At 40.2% G+C, this 24,355-nt stretch overlaps 1 protein-coding gene and 1 pseudogene across 9 annotated transcripts in view; both read left to right on the forward strand.

Annotated features, from left to right (window-relative positions):
• Nucleotides 1-24,355, forward strand: part of LOC105493253 (solute carrier family 7 member 11) — a 788,950-nt gene that overhangs the window by 300,291 nt on the left and 464,304 nt on the right. The window lies entirely within an intron of this gene.
• LOC139362165 (uncharacterized) lies at nucleotides 20,581-22,003 on the forward strand (annotated as a pseudogene).

Below are 24,355 nucleotides of genomic sequence, written 5' to 3' on the forward strand. Positions count from 1 at the left end.
ATAGGAAGGCCTTGTCTCCTGGTTATCTTCAGGTGGTCAGGACATTTTGGAGAGCAGCAGCAGAAGAAAGCATCTCATTGTTGCATATTTGACCTTTACTTAACTCTCCTGATGTCTGTCCAGCACCTTTTCCTTTCTCTACAACCTGCCTGTTACCCTGAGTTGGGAACTTCTCTGTACATCCAGGAAGGGCACTTCAGGAGGTAGAATTGCTCCTGCTTCTCAGACTTCCAACTCATGCCCTTAGTCAAGCCCCTGCCTCACTCATTCCTCCCAAGATAACGGCTGGCTATAGTTCTGGAGTTTGAATTGACTTGTGTCTCTAGGCACTTGACACTCAGTTTTCTCAAGAGTCTAGTTCCTTGGTCAGCTTTTCATCTTCCAAATATGTGTTGATATTGCTCATTCCCTGCTGTTTCTTTGTGTTTGTGCTTTGTGGATTTGTATCTGTTAAACATTGATTATTCTTAGTGTAGTGTGATTTGAGGAGTAAAGAAACGTGCATGTGTGGATTTCACTGTCGTGAACTGGAAATCACTGAAAAGCAAATTGTGTAATAATAACAACCACCATGGCAAAGAGTTATTGTTTTAAACTATTGAATGCATTTTCACATAGTTAATTTCATGTGATATTTAGAAATCCCTGATGATGACAGTAGGAGGGGGCTAGTATGCCTATTTTACAAAGAAACAGGTACAAAAGGGTAAAGTAACTGGTTCAATTTCATGAGGATGAGTTAATGAAAGAATTAGAATATACACAGTTTTCTGATTCCTAGCCAAGGCTCCTTTCTGGGAGGTTTTCTAGTGGTTAGTATTTTGAATAAAACCCTTTTATCTCTTTTTAACATAAACTGCAGATAATTTTAACAAGAAATAGGTCAGTTCTTCTCCTCCATGACTATTATAACTTTACATCATTGCATATTTCTAAAGATAAGCATCTTTTCAGCATTTGCAATATACTACTTGCTGAATAGATCCTAAAAGCACACATTTTCCCTGTGGGCTTATGATCTAATGAGACATATAAGCCCATAAAGGCAGAAAATGAATAAGGAGAAGTTGGGTAATTCTCCTCGGATACACATATCTGGCATCTGGCTGCATGTTCAGAGGCATTTTTCTTTCTTGAATCTTTGGGTCCTCCCCCACAGCCACTTAGTTATGAGAGATACATTTAAAGGGAAGGAAGAAAGGACTTCTGAGGAGAAATTTAAAACAGAGAAAAAAGGAATTGCTTTAGGTTTGGATGTAGAGTTCTTAGGCTATGTGAAATAGAACACAAATACTCCTTGGCTTATACAAAACAAAATAAACCACCTAGAAATGAAAACTCGATTAATACAGGGCAAACATAAATGTTTGCTCCCAAACATTTCTTCCTTCTCTCTTTGTGATCTTGAGTGTTATTCTGAAGAAAGCTCCTATATAGGACAGAAACATTTTCAAAGAAAGTTGAAAAAAATGTACGAAGCTGGTTGCCACTTTGAGAGACTCATGTAATAATGACACTAATTGTCACTAAGTAACCTATGTTTTTCCAGTCCTTAATTTGATATGTACTTTAATGTAAGGAAAAAACTGATGAAAATGAATAGAGGCTCCATTGCCATTTTTAGGGCAGTTTTCAAGGTTTATCAAAGGGGGAAGGGTGATGGTTGCAGCTTAAACAAGGAAGCAATCCATAGAAAGGGCCCAATTTCTTCATGCTACCTACCCTAAACCACGAGTTCACATATTGCAAGCATTTTCTTGAACTACAAATACCTGGTGGCCTAACTGCTGTCCTGAAATTCTCCTCCTGCCTTACTCCACATTTCTAATCAATATGTATATTTTCCTTGGGAAATCCTGAGGCATCCCCTGTATCATCTGTCTGCTCCAGTCTACTTCTCTTCTCAGGGTCCTTGCTTAGTCTTCATCATCCTCTTTCTAATGCAGGTAATGAGGACACAGTGGGACAAAGTTGAGACAACATTGGTTGTAGTATCAGATAAATTTGTCTGTGATGCCTGGCAGTTCCACATGTCTGTATGACCTAGAGCTAATTACTTCTCTGAGATTCAGTTTCTTTATATGGAAAATGGGGATAAAATAGTACTTACTGAAGAGATTTTTTTTCAAGACGATTACATGGTATAATGAATGCATGATGCTAATTCAGTGCTTGGCATATAGTAGATATTCAATAAAAGGCAACTATTATTGTTAATATTAAATATGTAGTTTCAAAGAGTCAAATTGATGAACAGAATTCTGTTCTGCCCCATTTTCCCTCAAATTTAAAGCCAAATTTAAAAACACACATAAGCCTTTTAGCTGTAGTACTTTTGTGTAAAGTTTGAAAACTAAAGCAATGAAAATAGAACATAATACTAAGTTAATATCATAAACTGCTGGGTGTGGTGGTTCACGCCTGTAATCCCAGCACTTTGGGAGGCAGATCACCTGAGGTCAGCAGTTCAAGACTAGCCTGACCAACATGGAGAAACCCTGTCTCTACTAAAAATACAAAATCAGTCAGGTGTGGTGGCACATGCCTGTAATCCCAGCTACTCAGGAGGCTGAGGTAGGAGAATCACTTGAACCCGAGAGGCAGAGGTTGCAGTGAGCAGAGGTTGCAGTGAGCCAAGATCTGGCCATTGCATTCCAGTTTGGGTAACAAGAGCAAAACTCTGTCTCAAAAAAAAAAAAAAAAAAAAATCAGATACTAATTTCAATGCTGATATGAGTAATTCTATAACTCTCATTAGAATACATATTTACTCAACAACTAGTATATGCCACATATTACATATATGGAAATAATATAAACATTAATAAAGATAGCTTATGACTTCCAAGGCTCATAACCTTGAGGAATGTAAAACTCTGTATGTAATTGTGACACAGCTTGGTAAGCATAACATTAGAGACAGATGGCACCATTGCAGTAAAAGGAAGGAATGGCTAATTCTAATGAGTGGCCTGAGTGAAGCTTCACAAGGTGGTGGGTGTGATTTGGATGAGTAAGGTTTGGATTTAGTTGGACATGGAGGGGGGAGGGAATTCCAGGTCTAGGAAGAAGCACTAACAAAGAATGAAGGGCAGAAGCCCATGTTCAAAGAAGAAGTCTGGTATGTCTAAAATGAATTTTTGAGGAGAAAGATGAATGGAGATGAAAAGACTAGAAAAGGATATTGGGGTCATATTCTTAAGGCTTTACATGCCATGTAAGACGCTCCTACTTTAGTTGGTAGATAATGGGAAGCCACTGAAGGTGTCTGAGGCTGACAACGGCATGATCCAATTAAAGTTTTAGAAGAGATGGCTTTGTGGAAGGAGAATTGTAAAGTGCTGAAATAGAGCCAAGAAGTTCAATCAAGATCCTGTGACTGATCTGTTAATATCTGAAGAAGTACTGAACGTGGGCAGGAGTGAGAAAAAGGTTACAGCTGAAGGGAAAGGTTAGATTTGAGCATCATTTCAGAAGTAGAATCCATAGCATTGGATGAGTAATTGGATATAGTAAAAAGTTATTGGCATTCAAAAACATCCTATTGTTTTTCTTAAAAAAGTAATACATCCTGGATGTAAGAACACACATATCATCAAGTCTAAAATGAGGGTGATTAAAATTCCTCAGAGACAACATCTGAGTCTTTAGGACTATTTGCAGGGAGAAATCCTGGAGAAAATTTGGATTATGGGCCTATGTATTGTGTGAAGGTTGCTCTAAGATGTGTTTCCAGGAATTGAACTGTTGGGCTAAGGGGTTACTTCCATTTTGTAAAGAAACAGGGCAATAACAAGCAAAAGAAGAGACTCCCACAGAAACAGAATATGGTATGGAAAAGAATAATGGGCTGAGTGATGGTGCATTATCCTGGGTGAACCTGGAGGGGCTAGGATAGTGATATGCAATTCAGGGTTTGCTGGAGGAGAAGGATCACCATTTCTTTTCAAAGGAGAAGAAAAAAAATGAGGGATGAAGGAATAGGGACATCTTGAAAAGAAGGGGCTGGAAGGTGAGAAAATCTGATAATTATTTCCATGAATTAGGGACAATGTTCTTGGCTTAAAATCGGGAGGGAGCCTGGTGTGGTGGCTCATGCCTGTAATCCCAGCACTTTGGGAGGCTGAGGTTGGTGGATTGCTTGAGCCCAGGAGTTCAAGACCAGCCTGGGCAGCATGGCAAAACCCCATCTCTACAAAAGATACAAAAATTAGCCAGGTGTGTTGATGCATGCTTGTAGGCCCAGCTACTTGAGAGGCTGAGGTGGGAGGATCGCTTGAGCCCTGGAGGCTGAGGCTGCAGTGATCCTTGATTGTGCCACTGCACTCCAGCCTAGGTGATGGAGTGAGATTGTTTAAAAAAATAAAATAAAACAAAATAAAATCAGGAGGGTTAGAATGTGGAAAAAAAAGGGGGGGGAAATGCTTGGAAACTCATTCTGAAAGATAGAAAAACAATCAATTTGGGAATAAAGAAAGTATTTTTAAGCCCCAGCTAGTTGGGGCCCAACTTATAAAGCATGAATTTCTAGAACACCTAATATACACATAAAATCTGAATAAATATGGAGGGAAGAGATAGCATCATGTACTATTTCTACCACAAAAATTGAGTATTTTGCTCAGTGGAAGCTCAGTTCCTAAGACAGCACTACCAGATGAAACATCCTAAGTGTTGTAGGATAATAGTCATTTGTCTTGTGTATTATTTGCATATTTGTAGAAAACCTAGCTTGAGAATCTTTTTAGGTATGAGAATCTTTTTAGCTGCTGAGCAGTTTCCTAGTACCTGGGGTAAACAAGGGTAGGAGCAGTTTATTATTCACTGTTGCAAATTTTAGCATGTAGTACAGGACTCTGTAGAGAGTATGCATTCGGTAAGTGTTTGTTGAATTAATGAACAAGTACCTATCCCTTTAAGTCAGTTAGCTTTATATGTGGAAGAGCTGTTTTCTGGCCCCTGGCTACTCCTCTCATTCTAGCCAGCCATTTTAGAAATGTGGCCCATTATTTACAAGGGAAGTTGAGTTAGATTGTCATAAAAACCTACTGTCCACTGCCTGCCATGTGAGAAAAAAACTCCAAATCACGGATGATAAGTCTACAGCAGTGTCTTTCTATAAGAAGACAGCATATTTTTAGAAGAGGAATTTGAAATAATATAAAACTAGGATTTCTTTTCCGTAGATGACACCATTTACTTTTTTAATCTTTAGGAGACACGGAGTTTGAGAAATGAAATGTCTAAAGAAAATTAGTGATGAATTGAGATATAGGACCCGAGAATCTTGTTTTTCAGTAGCTATCCAGGTCTCTTTCCATGGTAAGTGGAACCGAATGAGTCACTTATCCACAGGCTTGATTCAAATAGAAGGATAAATTGTGGTACAGATAATAGCTAATGTAATGCCAGGCCTCTCTCAGGAACTGTAGAGATTTCAGATCAATATGTAGTCCAAGAGTACATAGTGATGACTTTCTGAAAACTTGATCAATAAGTATACATCACCAAGATCAGAATTTATTTAAAATTATGAACAGCCTGGAAGGCTGCCAATGACTGAGTAATAACTCCAGACAATCCACATTTATGCCAGCTTCCTCCATTTATATAAATTGCTGGAATCTCTCATGCCTGACCCCTCTAATGTGTCAGCTTTGTTATGTCAGTTTAGATATAGGTAAATTTCCTTTGGGCATTTATTAGCTTTATTAAAAAAGAGGCAATTGTCCAAAGGCCTCTGGGCATGTACACCCAAAACATAAAATAAAAGAATGAAATTAAATATTCAGTCTGCCAAACACCTCATAAAAAAGCCAGGCCAGTTCAGCCCACTGAGTCATGCCAGATTGGCAAGCTAGATCTTGTGGCATTTTTTCCCCTGAAGGTTCACAAAACCATTCTACTCTCTGGTTGAATACAGAAATGGATTGCAAAGGCAAACAGCCTTAGTTACCTCATTTTTGGGATCCATACCTAGAATCCTTTTTTAGAGGTAGTATAGTTGATCTTAATATATTTGAATAAACCAGTGGATGGGGGAAACCCCCAAAGGAAATCCCTTCCTTTATTAAAATATATCTACCTAACATTCTCTGACTTCATGTATTGTTTTGCTCTGATTGATGGCTTTCACTCATGGAATTCTTTACATTGTCACTTCTATGAAGCCCAACACTATTCCCTATCTGCCTTCTAACTGAAACATTTACTCAGATACTGTATTGCTTTAAATTAGTTATTTTCAAACCAGAGTGATTCTGCTCCCCTGGGGAGCGTTTGGAAAAGCCTGGGGACATTTTTTGTGTCACAACATGGGGAGAAAGGTGCTTTTGGCATCTAATGGGTAGAGGCCAAGGATGCCGATAAACATATTTATAACTGTACTTTAATGCACAGGGCAGCCTCTGCAACATTTATCTAGCCCCTGTGGCAGGGGTGGGGAGATGGTGAAATCTTGCTCCCAATCTCTAGGCATTGTGGTGCTTCCCACGCTTCCATTATTCATCTTCTACTTTCATTATTTTTGCCAGATCTATATGCTTTCTGTATTGTTTTTCACTTCACAGTTTTTTCCCCTAGGATTGTACCTACTTCTCCCCCAAATTTAATATATTTAAGAGGAAACTTTATATTGCTGTCATATACAGAAAAACATTTGTAGATTTCACAAATGAAAGGTCATTGTGAAAGTTCATACAGTGAAGACAAAGCAATATTATTTAATTTGATGCTTGGCGGCTGCTATCTTTCTGAAAAATGAAAGATTAGCAAATTTTAGGGACTTATATTAAAGAGAAACACCAAACAGATTTTTTTTTTGGTCATATAAGGTAGGTTGATAGACTGAACAGAGAATAACTTTCTCATACAGTGATTCATTGGTATTAAAGTTTATGTCTTACATCTATTTTATACCCAAAACCGTCTCCTGGACCAGTTAAGGTTATCATGAATATAGGCCCCACATTCGGGTGCCTCGTATATCTATATATACTCTTCTGCCTGGATTCATGTTCTTGTGCTAGGTTGCCACAGATTTGAGTGACTGCTTCACAGCTATCTTTAGGATGTGTTTTTTACAAGGATGCATCCAGATAATGGCCACCTGTAACCAGGGCTATTTCTCTGTATCTAGGAAAGTCAGAGAAATCTTAGGTTGTAAAATAAAAACCTAGAGTCTATCATTGCCCACCAATGGCAAATGTTCTCTTGGAGATTTTATTGTCCACTTCCACCCCATTAAAAAGGCCATCTAAAGTGTACTTGTGATCCTTTGTGTAGAATAAAGTGACTCTGCCTTAGTATGCTTATCAGAGTAATTATTCTGGGTCATGATATTTTAAAGAGAAAGACTAAATTCTTTGATATTAATTGAATTGTACCTTAAATGTACCAAAACATAATGATGAGTCAGTATCATCATTCGCAATATCTACTTTTGGTTCTATGTTATTGTGAATCAATTTATAGTAACATTATTTTCATAAAATGCAGTATATACTGAAGGTTTCTGAAATTTTGACCGTCTATCTGCTCTCTGGAGAACCCAAAATAAGGTATACCACAGCCTAGCTGCCTTGGCAAAAGGATGGGAAGTTGCAACAGACCCTTGAGCCTTCTTGAAGTTCCCACTTGCTGCTTGGTGCCCTGGGCCTGAGGCTCAGTCCAGGAGACTGACATTGCAAAAATTTTGCCCCCTCAGGGAAAATCAATTAATGTTTCACATTAAAAGGGAGCTATGCTGTATTATGAAAACAGTCTGGGCTTGGCTGAATTTTTTTTCTCTCTGGAATTGGTTTCTATACCTATAATTATCTTCAAGTACCACCATAAAAGCCCTCCAATCTTTACCTCATGTTGTTCTTCCTTTGGGGCACTGATTCTGGACCCATCCAACTTTTCTACCAAGCCATAATTAGTAGAATTATATTTAATAATCCCCCCTCCTACTGAAGGGAGCAGAGGCGGCATTGAGTGAGTACAGCAGCAGATAATGAGGGCTGCAAAGATTCTCCCTGAATTGTATCATCACATCCAGCAAGCAATATGCTGCCACTGTCAGCCAGCATCAGCCTCAGCAGTGCGGTGACCTCTGCCTCGGTGACAGTTAGAAACAAGAGAGACACATACTACCTGTGCTTTTTCTCTCCCCTTAACTAAAAAAGTCATACCCTTAAAAGAACATGCACAGTGCTGCTCTGTTCTGCAGCTGCAAGGTTTTTCTAGGTGTGGAACAAGATATTTCCAAATTTCCTTCAATGCAGGACCAGGTGTTACATTATTGATTTATTCTACCGGTGGGATTCAGGCCCAACAAAAGATACGAGGTTTTAGCTTCAGCTGTACTAACCAAGGTCTCACTCAGTTGGGATTTCATTATTTCACTCTTAATGTTAACCGTCATGTGTTACTCTGAGTGCTTATTAGAATCTATTTTGTAATGAAATAAATCATATCAAGTAATGTTTCCAATAGTAAAAATGATCGATTTAAGGGCACAAAGACTCCCTTTCTCCATTCTTACAGCAGAGAAAAAAAAGTAACAAAAACCAAAAAACCCAAAAAAAAGTTGTATTCCAGTGACTTGTTTTGTTTCCGTTCTGTTTGTTCTAAAAGGATCCTAAATAAAATGGTTTTGCTTTTAGATTTAGAGGATGCCCCACCTGACATAAGCTCAGATAAAAGAAAAGCATTTATGTGTAATCTCTGGCAGATAGTGAAACTGGTTCTTATATAGAGTCATACATTTTACTGCTGGAAAGGACCTTCAGGAACATTTAGTTCAGCCCCTTGTGGGTAGTAAATGGAGGTAACTGCGTGGTACCTTCAAGATTGAAGTCAAAGTTACTTTCTGAGAAGGAAGTTTGGAAAAAACCCACAAAAACAAAAAAACAAGCAGAACATGTAATGAATACGATCAGTCATTTATAGAAGCAGTTGAACTGAAAGAGATAATCTGTAAATGGGCAGCTGAAGACCTGTCTGAAATTCCAGTTCTGAAGGATCAGCATTATATTCTATATTGTAATGTTAAAAATGGGCAAATTGTATTGTGCCTGTGTTACAGAGTGGGATATGCGTGGGATATAGGCAGTTTTTAATGGAGCCAAAGAGGAGTAGCTGTGTGTATGCATCACAGTTATAGTTGAAGCAAATTGGTCAGCCTTGTGAGAAGACATAATCTCTCACTACGAGGCACCAAGTAAGGGATCTAGAGGCAGGGCAGGTCCCAGGAACAGTACCTCAGGCTCCAGATTGCTTTCCGTCTTCTCAGATAGCTTCATCCTGGGGCTGGAAGCAAGAAGGTGGCAGCTGTCCCAAAGACCTATCTTATGGGGATATTTTTTGTTTTCAGTGAAAACTGAGAAAAAATTAACCATGTTGGTGAGGTGATGACCACCTCAGCAGTAAATTGAATGTGACAAAATTAAAAACTTGGAGCCAAAGGTTGCTATTAAATGTACACGCCCTGAGAATCCACAGCTATCTTAGGGAGTGCACTGGAATTTCCTATGGAGAAGTTATAAAGCCTTGAGCCTAGTTTATTCTTTTTTTGTGCTTGTCTAAGGGGCTACGTGGCCCTAAATGACATCTGGGATACAAGGGAAAATCTGTACATTGGCTTTCTTTGGGGGATTAAGAAAACTCCTTTTACTATACTGTGAACATCAGTATAAACTTGTACTTTTCTGTCTCAAGATCAGATGTACACAATGCTTTGTAACAGTGAAGATACAGGGAGTTTATAGGATATGAAGTACAGGTCAGGGTCAAGGAGGGACTCGAAGTTTACATGAAGGAAATGACCTAGAACAAGTTGTTTAGAACATGATTTTCTCCAGATTCCCAGGTCAGGCACCTACTTAAGCAGGGTGAGAAATTCTGCAGTGCTGACGTCAGAGCAGATTTTCAGCATGTGCTAATACTTGCAGGAAGTGAATTTTGTAGTAGTTGGGAAAACTGGTAGAGGAAGGTGCTTGATACATGTTTGCTAATATACCATTTTAGGTTTAACAAAAAGTGTGCATAAAATTTGCTGGAGTCTTAGAAATATAGACTGACAGAATTGGAAGGGAATATAAGGTGGATCCTTTTTTTTTTTTTTTTTCCAAAGGGACAGGACAAAAGATGAAAGGAGGGTTAATTCACCAAGGACCTAAAGGAAAAGAATGCTGAGAATCTGCAAATGTAGTGTTAGGGAAGCTGAAGTTCAGAAGGACATAGAACATTTCTAAGTTTATAGAACAGGTCCAAATGAGAAAGCTGCTGTAGCTGGATCCAAAATGTTTAGTTCATCTAGATGCACCCACTAACAGACTTCTGCTTTGCCTGGTGCGAGGACAATGTGGTCAGGTCAGTCAAGCTTTTTCTATCAAGGTAATTAGTTTTGAAACAGGGAAGGGTAGGAGAATACTGGTAAAGATGAAACTGGAGTCAGAGAACCTCTGTTCGTGTTAATGAGTTTTAAGGTTTCTGGCCTGGAGGAATGACACCCCACAACACTGTGATTTCTTGAAAAAGGGATTGTAAAACACACTTGGCGATCTAGCAGGACAGATGCCACGAGATGGAAAATGTGCTAGTTTTTAGAAAGTGGAAAGATGTGGGTCCTGAATGTATCAACATGTGAACTTGATGTTTGTTGATAAATAGTTTTAAAGATGAAGCAGGGTAATGAAAACGTGGAAGCAAAAACAAGTCATGTTAAACTAACCTCAAATGCCATTTGATAGCATTAATAGATTCGGATAAAAGTTAAATGATACAGGCAAATCATGTTGTACAGTTTTTCAGGATACCTCATCAAGAATACTGAGAGTAGGCTGTAACCTCTAATCAAATAATTTTACCACAAGAATGAGGATTAGTAAATTAGTTAATCTAGTGATTAACTAATTTAGTGGCAGGCTTCAAGTTTCTGTTCCAAGTTTTTTATTCTTTTCTTCGCAACTTGGGGAGGCAGATATAGATCACTTACCTAATAAGCAAATGTCTTAAACTGAGATTAGTAATAACATACTGAATGACAGATTCAGAATTCAAAATGGCGTTGTAAACATAGAACTATGGGATTAAAATAATAAGATTTATTTACGAAGTAAAATGAATGTATTGAACTTAGAAAAAAGGCAAATGAATAGAAAAGTAAAAAAAAAAATTGCTATATATAATGTCATTACAACAAAATCCCCCAAACAAACCAAAAACCCCCCCAAACCAAGTCAAAGAAAACCTGGCATAAAGGTAAATGTACATCAGCCTTTTTGGCTTCTAAATATTGACCCACAAAGGGTCAGCTAATGCCACTGGTTGGACTATCTTTAAAATACTATGGTTAGTTCTCAGCACATTTTTATACAAAGATTACATGCATTCCAGTGGGCTACAAGCAAGGGAAAGCAAGATTCTGCAAGCCACATCCGTGAAGAGGGGTGTATTTATTCATTCATTATCTCAGCAAGCATTTATGGAGTGCTGGTAAGTGCTAGTGACTGTGCTAGGCATTAATTAATAATGCATTTTGTCTGTTGGCTAACAAAGGAGCCTGTTCAGGGAGGCTGAGAAGCAGGCCAATGATAAAGTACATGGGTCCACTGGGATAGGACAGCATGGGGAAGAGTTTAACCTTTGGGTACATTCTTGACAGCCTGTAGGAATGAACCAGTGGAGACAGGAGAGAAATGTGGAGGGAAAAACAAATGGGAAAGCACAGTGGCAAAAAAGATCCAGCTGGCACAATTGGGAGTAGGAAGAAGTTCGGTGTTGCTGGGGTGTGGGTCGCATGTGAGAATGGCATGAGCTAAGGCCAGAAGTAGACTGTGGTCACTACTGGATAAACTAAGGAGTGTGACTTCATCCTAAGAGCTTGGAGAGGCAATAAAGGGTTTTCAGCAGTTGATATGATGAATAATGTAATTTAGACCCATCATTCTGGCTTCTATTTGGGTGACAGATTGGAAATGATGAATCAAGGTGACCAGGAAATGGCTGGAGCATTTGTCCAGATGAAGTTATAAGGGCCTGATCTCAGGGGTGGCAGTAAAGATGGAAAGGTAGATACCTATTTTAGAGTTACGAAGGAATTAGCATCCACCGAACTTTGGGGTGGAGAGAAGAAGGAGTCTAGTCTGATTTCCAGAATTTTAACCAGTGTGACTTGGTGGATAACAATGTGAAAAGACAGGAAATTTAAGAGGAGGAGCAGGTTTGAGGAACATGTTTGCTTTGAGGTTTTTCAAGAAGATCTCCAGTGATGGCCAACTGGCAACTGGATATATAAGTCTGGAGCTTCAGGAGAGGCCTGCGATGCAGCTCCAAGTTTGGAGGCAGTTCTGTGTAGGTCAGCCTGGGATGGTATCTGTAAGTCAGGGAAGAAGGGGTATGGATAGAGGCATTAGGAACACCAACATTGACATGATACACACAGAGTAGCAATAGGAGTCTCTGCAAAGATGACTAAGGAGTAGCCAAAGGAAAGGGAAGCAGATTTCAAGACGGAATGCACTAGAAATACAAGAAATACAAGGATAGAAATACGCCATAGAATTTCCCAACCCCGAGGTCATTGGGGGCTGCATTGAGAACAGATTGATTGGTGTGCTCTGGGCATAAGTCTCCTTGAGAGTTGAGAGTACATGAGAGCTGAAGAGATGGTGGCACTGGAGGTAAACTTCCCTGAAGCTAAACTTTGGTGTAGAGCAAGGATGCTGAGATTAGCGGGAGCTTTGCCCATACTGTTTCTTCACTAGAAATCCTGCCCCTCATCTGGTCTTTTCTGCCTGCTCAACACCTGTTAAAACTTCAAAGCTCAGCTAACAATAAATAAGAAAATATAGGCTACAGAGTTGTTCATTTCAAGGGACTCTTGCCCACCACATTGGAATGTTGCATTTGCTCTGGGTGTCACATCCTGAGAAGGTCACTGGCAAATTCAGTGATGTAAGTGATCCTGAGTTCCATGCCTTCTACTGAGCTATCTCAGTACTGTGTGCTGCCTTGGCTATCACCCACCTCATATTGCATCCTCATCATATTTCCCTATCTTTCTTCTTGAGGCAATTGTGAATGTCTTGGGAACAAGGACCATGCTTTTTTCTTTCTTTTTCTCCTTCCTTCCTGCCCTCAATAGACTTACTATCCAAGTTCTGTCAACAATGCTCAGACAATAACATCAAATGAGACAAAGGCTATGAGCCAAGCCGTGACCTACCAGCTTGGTAAAAAGGTGATGCCCTTATGTGATTTTTCTGTACATATCTCACCACTTATTTCACCTTATAATCTAAAAAAGTATTACTTTGGGAGAATGTGTTCATGGCATAAAACTTCATGTGTTTGGATCATCCAGAATAACTATTTGTTTTTTTCTATAATTCTTCACATCATGTGGGTTAAAGATACATTCTGGCATTTGACAAATATTGGGGTTGAGTACGAAGTACTCAAAATGAGAAAAAGAAGGAAGGAAAAAGGAAGGAGGGAGGGAATTTGGATCAATTTCAGGAGAGGTAGCACAGTGGTTAACACACAGGTTTTGATATAGTACAGAGCTGGAATCAATGATTTAACTGGGAGCCTCAGTTTCTTTATCATTAAATGGGTTGATAACTATACCTATCTCTAGCTATGAAGATTAACTTACATAATACATTTACTATATCACTGCTGTAACTACTTAAGTAACAGCTGCTATTGTTATTCTGAAGGAATGTTGAGGAACCTGCCTTAGTTTGCAGAACTACATTAGGCTGAGAGAAGGATCCGACATATCTCAGCCACAAGTGGTGGGAGTCAGATCTGCAAAGACGATTTCTGATGAATGCATTTCCAAGCTCTGTTGCCTCCATCCATGTCTGTCTTACATCCCTTCTGCCCTTGCCTTGTCATATGTGTGCTGATAGCCTACCTAGGCCTTCCTAACTTCCTGCTCTTGCAGAGATTTTTGTAACTTCACTTCCTTTCAGTCACTTTTCACTGCCAGAGGACTCTTATGCAAACACAGATCCTGTGTTAGCACTCATTCATTAAAAACCTCCAGTGGCTTTCCTTTATTCAGCTAATCTCCATAAATGTCACTTGAGGCCTTCAGGACTCCTTCCTCTGTGGCTTATTGAAACAAACTTGGGCTATTACATAGGCCCTTGTTTAAATATGACGATGGCACAAGTATTTGACTTTGGTCCTTATTTAAATTACCTGAGCCTCTGTTTTTCATTTATAAAATGAGGATTATGATATTTGCTTTGTGGGTTGATGTAAGGCTTAGAGATGATGGAAATAAAGTTGTCAATGCATGCTCAAAAAAACCATAGCTAGTATCCTACTAAACTGCTTTTCTGTTTTCTGTATTTTCTTACCCTGGTGTCTCTTCTCACATCTAAACTATGGAACATCCTACTTTTAGCTTCCCACTCCTGCCTTTTAAGCACCCCTAATTCAATGAATTGAGTATGATTATCCTTGAAGATTTCTACCCAGATTGGTATCAAATGTAAACATTGCATAATCAGAAAATCATATTCTTAGTTTTAATGAAACCAACAATAAGATTCAAATTTTTTTTCATTTACCTTGACTTTAATGTATATGTTTCCTCATATCAGAGTTCCATAATAGATATGAAAATTGAGAAGCATGAAATATGGAATTTAGGAAAAGCAAACTTAGACAGGATTCCTACTGTGGTAATTGTCAAGAGGAAAATGGAGGATTAATGTTTTATGTCTCTTTGGCTTGACTTTTCAGCCTTCTGGGTGTTCCTTCAACTTAGTAAATATTAATATTTACCAATTCCATGGCACATTTGATCTCTCTCTTGATCATGTGCAGAATATACCTTAAGTGAATACATTGTTGGCAGGAATGATGGATTTTACAGAATACCTGAGCTGTAACAAATATGTCTTGGGAAGAAAACAGTCTTAATTTTAAAAGTTTCAAATGGTTTGTTTTGATAACTAGAGAAGGCATGAATTTAATTTGGAATCGAATGTCCTGAACCCTCTTATACATTCTTTTCAATTCTTGAGGCGTTGAATGGTGTTTATTGAAGAAGCTAGAGGAATGTTCAAGTTTAAGCAGATTTCTTTCCAAGAGCCCCTTTCAAGACCAATGTATTAACAGCTAGGTAGACAGTATTTCCATATATTTGTGGAAAGGGGGCAATAATTTGAATCTTTCAGAATCATAAGTTTAAGAAATTAGAATCAAATACAATTAAAAAAATTGAGAAACCCAGAGAACAGATAATTAGTTTCATTTGGCAACTGGATGGGCTTTCTCTCTTACTCACCTGTGATCATCCACAGGCAATGCTTGAGCCAAGATGTTTCAATAATTCTTTTTTTTTTTTTTTTTGAGACGTAGTCTCGCTCTGTGGCCCAGGCTGGAGTGCAGTGGCATGATCTCAGGTCACTGCAAGCTCCGCCTCCCGGGTTTACGCCATTCTCCTGCCTCAGCCTCCAGAGTAGCTGGGACTACAGGCGCCCGCCACCATGCCTGGATAGTTTTTTGTATTTTTTAGTAGAGACGGGGTTTCACCGTGTTAGTCAGGATGGTCTTGATCTCCTCACCTCGTGATCCGCCCGTCTCGGCCTCCCAAAGTGCTGGGATTACAGGCTTGAACCACCGCGCCTGGCCTGATGTTTCAATAATTCTTAACTTCCTTTAGCTCTAATGCTGGGTGGAGATCTGTCACATGCCAGATGATATAGCTTTGAAGATCAAAATGAAGACATGAGAGTTAGTTCTGTTTTTATTCAAAGCTGACATTTTGTTTGTGGAAGAATACGGATCTTCTCAGAATCATATGATACACTGGCTTCCTATCATCTAGGCTTCCTCTGTATTTTCAACCTGAGGATAAGAATAATATGGCAATCTCGTATTCAGTGGAATTTCAAACAATGAAAAATTTCTACTCATCATGAACACTCCTCCCCAACTCACACACAGATCAGTTCTGAAATGCTGCAAAATGTTAGTCTTAAATGTTCAGATAATTCAATGATGTTTTGCTCTGCTAATACAGGGCCCATGTGTTGACTGTTGTCTAATTATTTTGAGAATTGACAAGTTGCCCTTGAATAGCAAGTATGAGTTAGCTATACTGGATAATGTTAGTAATGCATCTGGAGAGTTTTCAAAGGAGATTTTATAAAAAGTTTATTTAACTCTCTCTATATATTTTTAATGTACATTTGTTATTGGTATTCCTTCTCTTAATCTACTGGTCTGAATGCTCACAAAGGAGAGCTGCCTGTGCAGTATTCTTCTCAGCTTGTGAGTCAAATAGGTAAATCACTGGGTCAAATCCAATTGGTTCTAGAAAGAAACTAAACCTCTTTAGCCTATGCTGGGTGCCAGAGAGATTATGCTTTTGATGTTCTTGGGGCTAATTTTGGAGCTGCAGTTCAGTGGTCTAATCTTTTCAAATGTATTCACCTCTTGCACTTTACCTCCAAATCCTTCCCTCAAATTTAACATCCTCTGTTGTCAGGTTGCACTAGCCAGAACTAATAGTAATATGAATTCATGTAATGGACAAATCATTCTCCCTTTGCCATTTTTTATTGCTTGCATCTGAAGTTAAGATTCTAGAATTCATTCCCTTGTCCTACCTCCACTTCTCTTCAAACAAATTCAGACACTTAGGGATCTCATACCTCCACTCCAGCTTTGCTCTAACCCAGAACACATCTAGTTTCTTCTACTGTTTCATTTCTTACCCTTGCCCTTACTCCCTACTTATCCAATTTTAGAAAAAATGATAAATCTTAGATCATAAAATAGGAAGAAAATAAACTGTAGTTAAATGAAACGTAGGTCCTGCTTTTGAATATGCACTCATTTAGCTTTTTTTAGTGACACTTCACCCATGCACAGAACAAATTTTCCTCAAAAGATAATTTGACAAAAATATTTGAGTAAACTAAGCAATATTCAACAATCTAGCATAATGAAACAATCTAATTGCGTTAGCTATTATTTCCTTATGAGAGAAATGGAGCAGAAAAGAAAACAGAATGAACTTAAAACATTATTTTCTCTTAAATTTACCTTTGTAGGCATTGGTCTTCATACATAACAGCCATTTATTTGGAGGAAAGCTGGGAGTCACTGAAGCAAACATTGCTTTATATGAACTATGATACAAGATCAATAATGTGGCTGGTGCACCAAGCAAAAAGAGCTCAAGATTATGTTGCTGTTTTCTTTTACTGTTCGGTCAACAGAAAAAAGAGCAGAAATAAAAGAAATAAAATACAAAGAGAGACATTTTCATCCCCCAGTTTCGGCTTCCATTCTCTAACACCCCCCAGGGAAATAGTGTGCAAGACAGTGTAATTACCATCTTAAACGGTTGTTCTAGAACTTAAAAAAAGAAGCATCTAGGCTATCAGGCTTTCATACATACAAATAACAAAGGCTTCTTTGATGAAGTTTCAGTTGGCCTATTAATGATATTTGACTAGTATAGCTTTGTACATATTTTTCAATTATTTTAACCTATGTGTGTTCTTATTTTTAAAGTGGGTTTTTTATAACAATCATATAATTGGGTTTTGCATTCTAAAAAATACAGTCTGACCATTTTCTGCCTTTTAATTGGGGTGTTGAAACCCCAATATGATTATTGATATGGTTTACTTAAAATTGTAATCGCCCAGTGGGTTCTTCTTGCCTGTGCCTAGACAGATTTATCAAGACAGAGGAATTGTAATAGAGAAATAGTTTAATTCATGCAGAACTGACTGTATGGGAGACGAGTTTTATTATTACTCAAATTAGACTCCGGGAAAACACAGGGATCAGGGTTTTTAAGGATAATTTGGTAGGTAAGGGGTCAGAAAGTGGGAAGTGCTAATTAGTTGGGTCAGAGGTGAAATCATAGGGAGTCAAAGCTGTCCTCTTACACTGAGTCAGTTCCTGGGTAAGGGCCAAAAGACCAGATGAGCCAGTTTATTGATCTGGGTGGTGTCAGCTAATTCATCGAGTACAGGGTCTGGAAAATATCTCAGGCACCAATTTTAGGTTTCACAATAGCAATATTGAGAGACAGTACTAGCTGGATTTCCTAGGCTGACTAAGAAACCCTAAGCCTAGCTGGGAGGGTGACCACATCCGCTTTTAAACACGGAGCTTGCAACTTAGCTCACACCTGACCAATCAGGTAGTAAAGAGAGCTCACTAAAATGCTAATTAGGCAAAAAAAAGGAGGTAAAGAAATAGCTAATCATCTGTCGCCTGAGAGCACAGGGGGAGGGACAATGATCAGGATATAAACCCAGGCATTCAAGTCAGCAATGGCTACCCCCTTTGGGTCCCCCCCCTTTGTATGGGAGCTCTGTTTTCACTCTATTACATCTTGCAACTGCACACTCTTCTGGTCTGTGTTTGTTATGGCTTGAGCTAAGCTTTTGCTTGCCATGCATCACTGCTGTTTGCTGCCGTTGCAGACCCGCCACTGACTTCCACCCCTCTGGTTCTGGCAGCGGTCCACTGTGCTCTTGATCCAGTGAGGCACCCATTGCTGCTTCCGATCAGGCTAAAGGCTCACCATTGTTCCTGCATGGCTAAGTGCCTGGGTTCATCCTAATCGAGCTGAACACTAGTCTCTGGGTTCCACGGTTCTCTTCCGTGACCCATAGCTTCCAATAGAGCTATAACACTCACCGAATGGCCCAAGCTTCCATTCCTTGAAATCCATGAGGCCAAGAACCCCAGGTCAGAGAACAAGAGGCTTGCTGCCATCTTGGAAACAGTCTGCCACCATCTTGGGAGCTCTGGGAGCAAGGACCCCCCGGTAACATTTTGGTGACCATGAAGGTACCTCCAAAGTGGTGAGTAATATTGGACCACTTTTGCTTGCTATTCTCTCCTATCCTTCCTTAGAATTGGAGGAAAATACTGGGCACCTGTCGGCCAGTTAAAAACGATTAGCGTGGCCACCGGACTTAAAACTCAGGTGTGAGTCTGTCTGGGGAAGGGCTTTCTAACAGCCCTCAACCCTTCTGGGTTGGGAGCGTTGGTCTACCTGGAACCAGCTTCCACTTTCATTTTTCCTGGGGAAGCCAAGGGCTGACTAGAGGCAGAAAGCTGTGGTCCTGAACTCCTGGCATTAGTTGGTTGAGATCATGACACAGCCAGAAGTCTCTATTCAACAGTTGCCCATGCATGTGCCCCTATCTTTCCTTCTGACCCATACTTCCTGGGTCCCGACCATGACTTTCTTGAAAGTGTAGCCCCAAAATTCTCCTTACCTCTGAATCTACTTCCTCTGATCCCCCTGTCTCGTAGGTACTAATGGTTCAGACTTTCATTTCCTCTAGCAAGTTGTATCTCCAAAGGCATCTAAGGAAGCTCTATGCTGTGTCCTTAGGCCCCTAGGCTGTGAACCCCAAGAGTCTTGTCCCTGGTGTCCCTCCCAATTTAGATATACAGCTCTCGATATGGGCAGTTATGTGGGACCCATTCCCCACTACCCTTGCCAGGGCCCCAAGTTTGTAAAGGGCTAGGAGAAAAGAGAGAGAAAGAGAGAGAGACAGAGGCGGTAGAGAGAGAGGGACAAAGAGGAAGTCAAAGAGAGAAAGAAAGAGAAAGAAAAAAGAAAGAGAAAGAAAGAGAAAAAAGTAGTAAAGAAAAACAAAACAAAACAAAACAACAGTGTGCCCTATTCTTTTAAAAGCCAGGGTAAATTTAAAACCTATAATTGATAATTGAAGGTCTTCTCCGTGACCCTATAACACTCCAATACTACTTTTTGTCAGTGTAAACAAGGGTGTAGCCTGAAAACACTGAGACCACTGACAACCCATAGCCTTTCTATAAAAAAATCCTTAACCAAGTAACCTGTGGATGGCCCAAATACATTTAATCTGTAGCAGCAACTGCTTTGCTAACAGAAGAAAGAAGAAAAAATAACTTTTAGAGGAAACCTAATTGTGAGGACACCTCACCAGTTCAGAATTATCCTAAGTCAAAAAAGCAAAAAGGTAGCTTACTAACTTAAATCTTAAAGTATGGGGTTATTCTGTTAGAAAAAGGTGATTTAACATTAACCAGTGAAAATTCCCTTAACCCAGCAGATTTCCTAACAGGGGATTTAAATCTTAATTACCATACAAAGGTCCGACCAGACCTAGGAGGAACTCCCTTCAGGACAGGATGATAGATGATTCCTCCCAGGTTATTGAGAAAAAAACCCAATGGGTATTCAGTAACTGATAGGGAGACTCTTGTGGAAGCAGAGTTAGGAGAATTACCTAATAATTGGTCTGCTCAAAAGTTCGAGCTGTTTGCACTCAGCCAAGACTTAAAGTACTTACAGAATCAAAAACTCTATCTCAATCCTGACTCAAAAAGTTACCTACACCCTCTCTGAAATGAATTTGCATAAGTACTGTTGTGTATGGGAATACATCTTTATGGGGCAACTGGGTTGTTATGAAATACTCTGGAACCCAGCCCAGCTCTAGGACTTAACCCTGAGCACAAAGGCAATGTTGGACACGCTGGTAAAGGACCACTAGAATCCAGGAGCCTGGACCCCTTTCTTTGTGGTCAACAAAGGCAGGAAAAGGGGTGCAGAACTGCTACTTTGGTAAGCATAACTAATCCAATAAGCAGATGTCCGTGGGTGGTTATGCACCCTGGTAAAGAATAAACATTAGGACCAGCATTAGAACTATAGAGGACGCTCTATGACTAATGCTCACTGGAAAATGACTAGGGGTGCTGTCATCCCTATGTTCTTTTTTCAGATGGGAAACATTTCCCCCAAGGCAAAAACACCCCCAAGATATATTCTGGAGAATTGGGACCAATTTGACCCTCAGACGCTAAGAAAGAAATGACTTATATTCTTCTACAGTGCCTGCCTGGCCATGATATCCTCTTCAAAGGGGAGAAACCTGGCCTCTTGAAGGAAGTATAAATTATAACACCATCTTACAGCTAGACCTCTTTTGTAGAAAAGGAGGCAAATGGAGTGAAGTGCCATATGTACAAACTTTCTTTTCATTAAGAGACGACTCACAATTATGTAAAAAGTGTGATTTATGCCCTACAGGAAGCCCTCAGAGTCTACCTCCCAACCCCAGCGTCCCTCCGACTCCTTCCCCAACTAATAAGGACTCCCCTTCAACACAAACGGCCCAAAAAGAGATAGACAAAGGGGTAAACAATGAACCAAAGAGTGCCAGTATTCCCTGATTATGCCTCCTCCAAGCGGTGGAAGGAGAATTCAGCCCAGCCAGAGTTCATGTAACTTTTTCTCTCTCAGACTTGAAGCAAATTAAAATAGACCTAGGTAAATTCTCAGATAACCCTGATGGCTATATTGATGTTTTACAAGGGTTAGGACAATCCTCTGATCTGACAGGGAGAGATATAAATCAGGCACTAACCCCAAATGAGAGAAGTGCCACCATAACTGCAGCCCAAGAGTTTGGTGATCTCTGGTATCTCAGTCAGGTCAATGATAGGATGACAACAGAGGAAAGAGAACGATTCCCCACAGGTCAGCAGGGAGTTCCCAGTGTAGACCCTCATTGGGACACAGAATCAGAACATGGAGATTGGTGCCTCTGACATTTGCTAACTTGCATGCTAGAAGTACTAAGGAAAACTAGGAAGAAGCCTATTAATTATTCAATGATGTCCACTATAACACAGGGAGAGGAACAAAATCCTACCGCCTTTCTGGAGAGACTAAGGGAGGCATTGAGAAAGCATACCTCTCTGTCACCTGACTCTGTTGAAGGACAACTAATCTTAAAGGATAAGTTTATAACTCAGTCAGCTGCAAACACTAGAAAAAAACTTCAAAAGCCCACCTTAGGCCTGGAGCAAAACTTAGAAACCCTATTGAACTTGGCAACCTCGGTTTTTTATCATAGAGATGAGGAGGAGCAGGCAGAATGGGACAAATGGGATTAAAAAAAAGGCCACCACTTTAGTCATGGCCCTCAGGAAAGCAGACTTGGGATGCTCTGGAACATGGAAAGGCTGGGCAAATTGAATGCCTAATAGGGCTTGCTTCCTGTGCGGTCTACAAGGACACTTTACAAAAGATTGTCCAAATAGAAATAAGCCACCCTCTTGTCCATGCCCCTTATGTCAAGGGAATCACTGGAAGGCCCACTGCCCCAGGTCCTCTGAGTCAGAAGCCACTAACCAGATGATCCAGCAGAAGGACTGAGAGTGCTCGGGGCAAGTGCCAGCCCATGCCATCACTCTCACAGAGCCTCAGCTATGCTTGACCATTGAGGGCCAGGAGATTAACTGTCTCCTGGACACTGGTGCGGCCTTCTCAGTCTTACTCTCCTGTCCCGGACAACTGTCCTTAGATCTATCACTATCCAAGGGGTCCTGGGACAGCCAGTCACTAGATACTTCTCCCAGCCACTAAGTTGTGACTGGGGAACTTTACTCTTTTCACATGGTTTTCTAATTATGCCTGAAAGCTCCACTCCTTTGTTAGGGAGAGACATTCTAGCAAAAGCAGGGGCCTTTATACACCTGAACATAGGATAGGGAACACCCATTTGTTGTCCCCTGCTTGAGGAAGCAATTAATCCTGAAGTCTGGGCAACAGAAGGACAATATGGATGAGCAAAGAATGCCCATCCTGTTCAAGTTAGACTAAAGGATTCCACCTCCTTTCCCTACCAAAGGCAGTACCCCCTTAGACCTGAGGCCCAACAAGGGTTCCAAAAAATTGTGAAGGACCTAAAAGCCCAAGGCCTAGTAAAACCATGCAATAGCCCCTGCAATACTCCAATTTTAGGAGTACAGAAACCCAACAGACAGTGGAGGTTAGTGCAAGATCTCAGCATTATCAATGAGGCTGTTGTTCCTCTATACCCAGCTGTACCTAACCCTTATACTCTGCTTTCCCAAATACCAGAGGAAGCAGAGTGGTTTACAGTCCTGGACCGTAAGGATGCCTTTTTCTGCATCCCTGTACATCCTGACTCTCAATTCTTGTTTGCCTTCGAAGATCCTTCTAACCCAATGTCTCAACTCACCTGGGCTGTTTTACCTCAAGGGTTCAGAGATAACCCCCATCTATTTGGCCAGGCATTAGCCCAAGACTTGAGCCAATTCTAATACCTGGACACTCTTGTCCTTCGGTACGTGGATGATTGACTTTTAGCTGCCTGTTCAGAAACCTTTTGCCATCAAGCCACCCAAGTGCTCTTAAATTTCCTTGCCACCTGTGGCTACAAGGTTTCCAAACCAAAGGCTTAGCTCTGCTCACAGCCAGTTAAATACTTAGGGCTAAAATTGTCCAAAGACACCAAGGCCCTCAGTGAGGAATGTATCCAGCCTATAATGGCTTATCCTTATCCCAAAACCCTAAAGCAACTAAAAGGGTTCCTTGGCATAACAGGCTTCTGCCAAATACGGATTCCCAGGTATGGTGAAATAGCCAGATCATTATATACACTAATTAAGGAAACTCAGAAAGCCAATACCCATTTAGTAAGATGGACACCTGAAGCAGAAGCGGGTTTCCAGGCCCTAAAGAAGGCCCTAATCCAAGCCCCAGTGTTAAGCTTGCCAACAGGGCAAGACTTTTCTTTATATGTCACAGAAAAAACAGAAATAGATCTAGGAGTCCTTACACAGGTTCGAGGGACCAGCTTGCAACCTGTGGCTTCCCTGAGTAAGGAAACTGATGTAGTGGCAAAGGGTTGGCCTCATTGTTTATGGGTAGTGGCGGCAGTAGCAGTCTTAGTATGAAAGAGTATTTAACTGAAATAGTTAAATACAGGGAAGAGATCTTACTGTGTGGACATCTCATGATGTGAATGGCATACTCACTGCTAAAGGAAACTTGTGGCTGTCAGACAACTGTTTGCTTAAATATCAGACTCTATTATTTGAAAGGCCAGTGCTGTGACTATGCACTCGTGCAACTCTTAACCCAATCACATTTCTTCCACACAATGAAGAAAAGATAGAACATAACGGTCAACAAGTAATTGCTCAAACCTATGCCACTTGAGGGGACCTTCTAGAGGTTCCCTTGACTGATCCCCACCTCAACTTGTATACTGATGGAAGTTCCTTTGTAGAAAAAGGATTTCAAAAAGCAGGGTATGCAGTGGTCAGTGATAATGGAATACTTGAAAGTAATCCCCTCACTCCAGGAACTAGCGCTCAGCTGGCAGAACTAATAGCCCTCACTCAGGCACTAAAATTAGGAGAAGGAAAAAGGGTAAATATATTTACAGACTCTAAGTATGCTTACCTAGTCCTCCATGCCCAGGCAGCAATATGGAGAGAAAGGGAATTCCTAACTTCTGAGGGAACACCTATCAAACATCAGGAAGCCATTAGGAGA

Source organism: Macaca nemestrina, chromosome 3 (genome assembly GCF_043159975.1).
Source record: "Macaca nemestrina isolate mMacNem1 chromosome 3, mMacNem.hap1, whole genome shotgun sequence".
NCBI classification, from domain to species: Eukaryota; Metazoa; Chordata; class Mammalia; order Primates; family Cercopithecidae; genus Macaca; species Macaca nemestrina.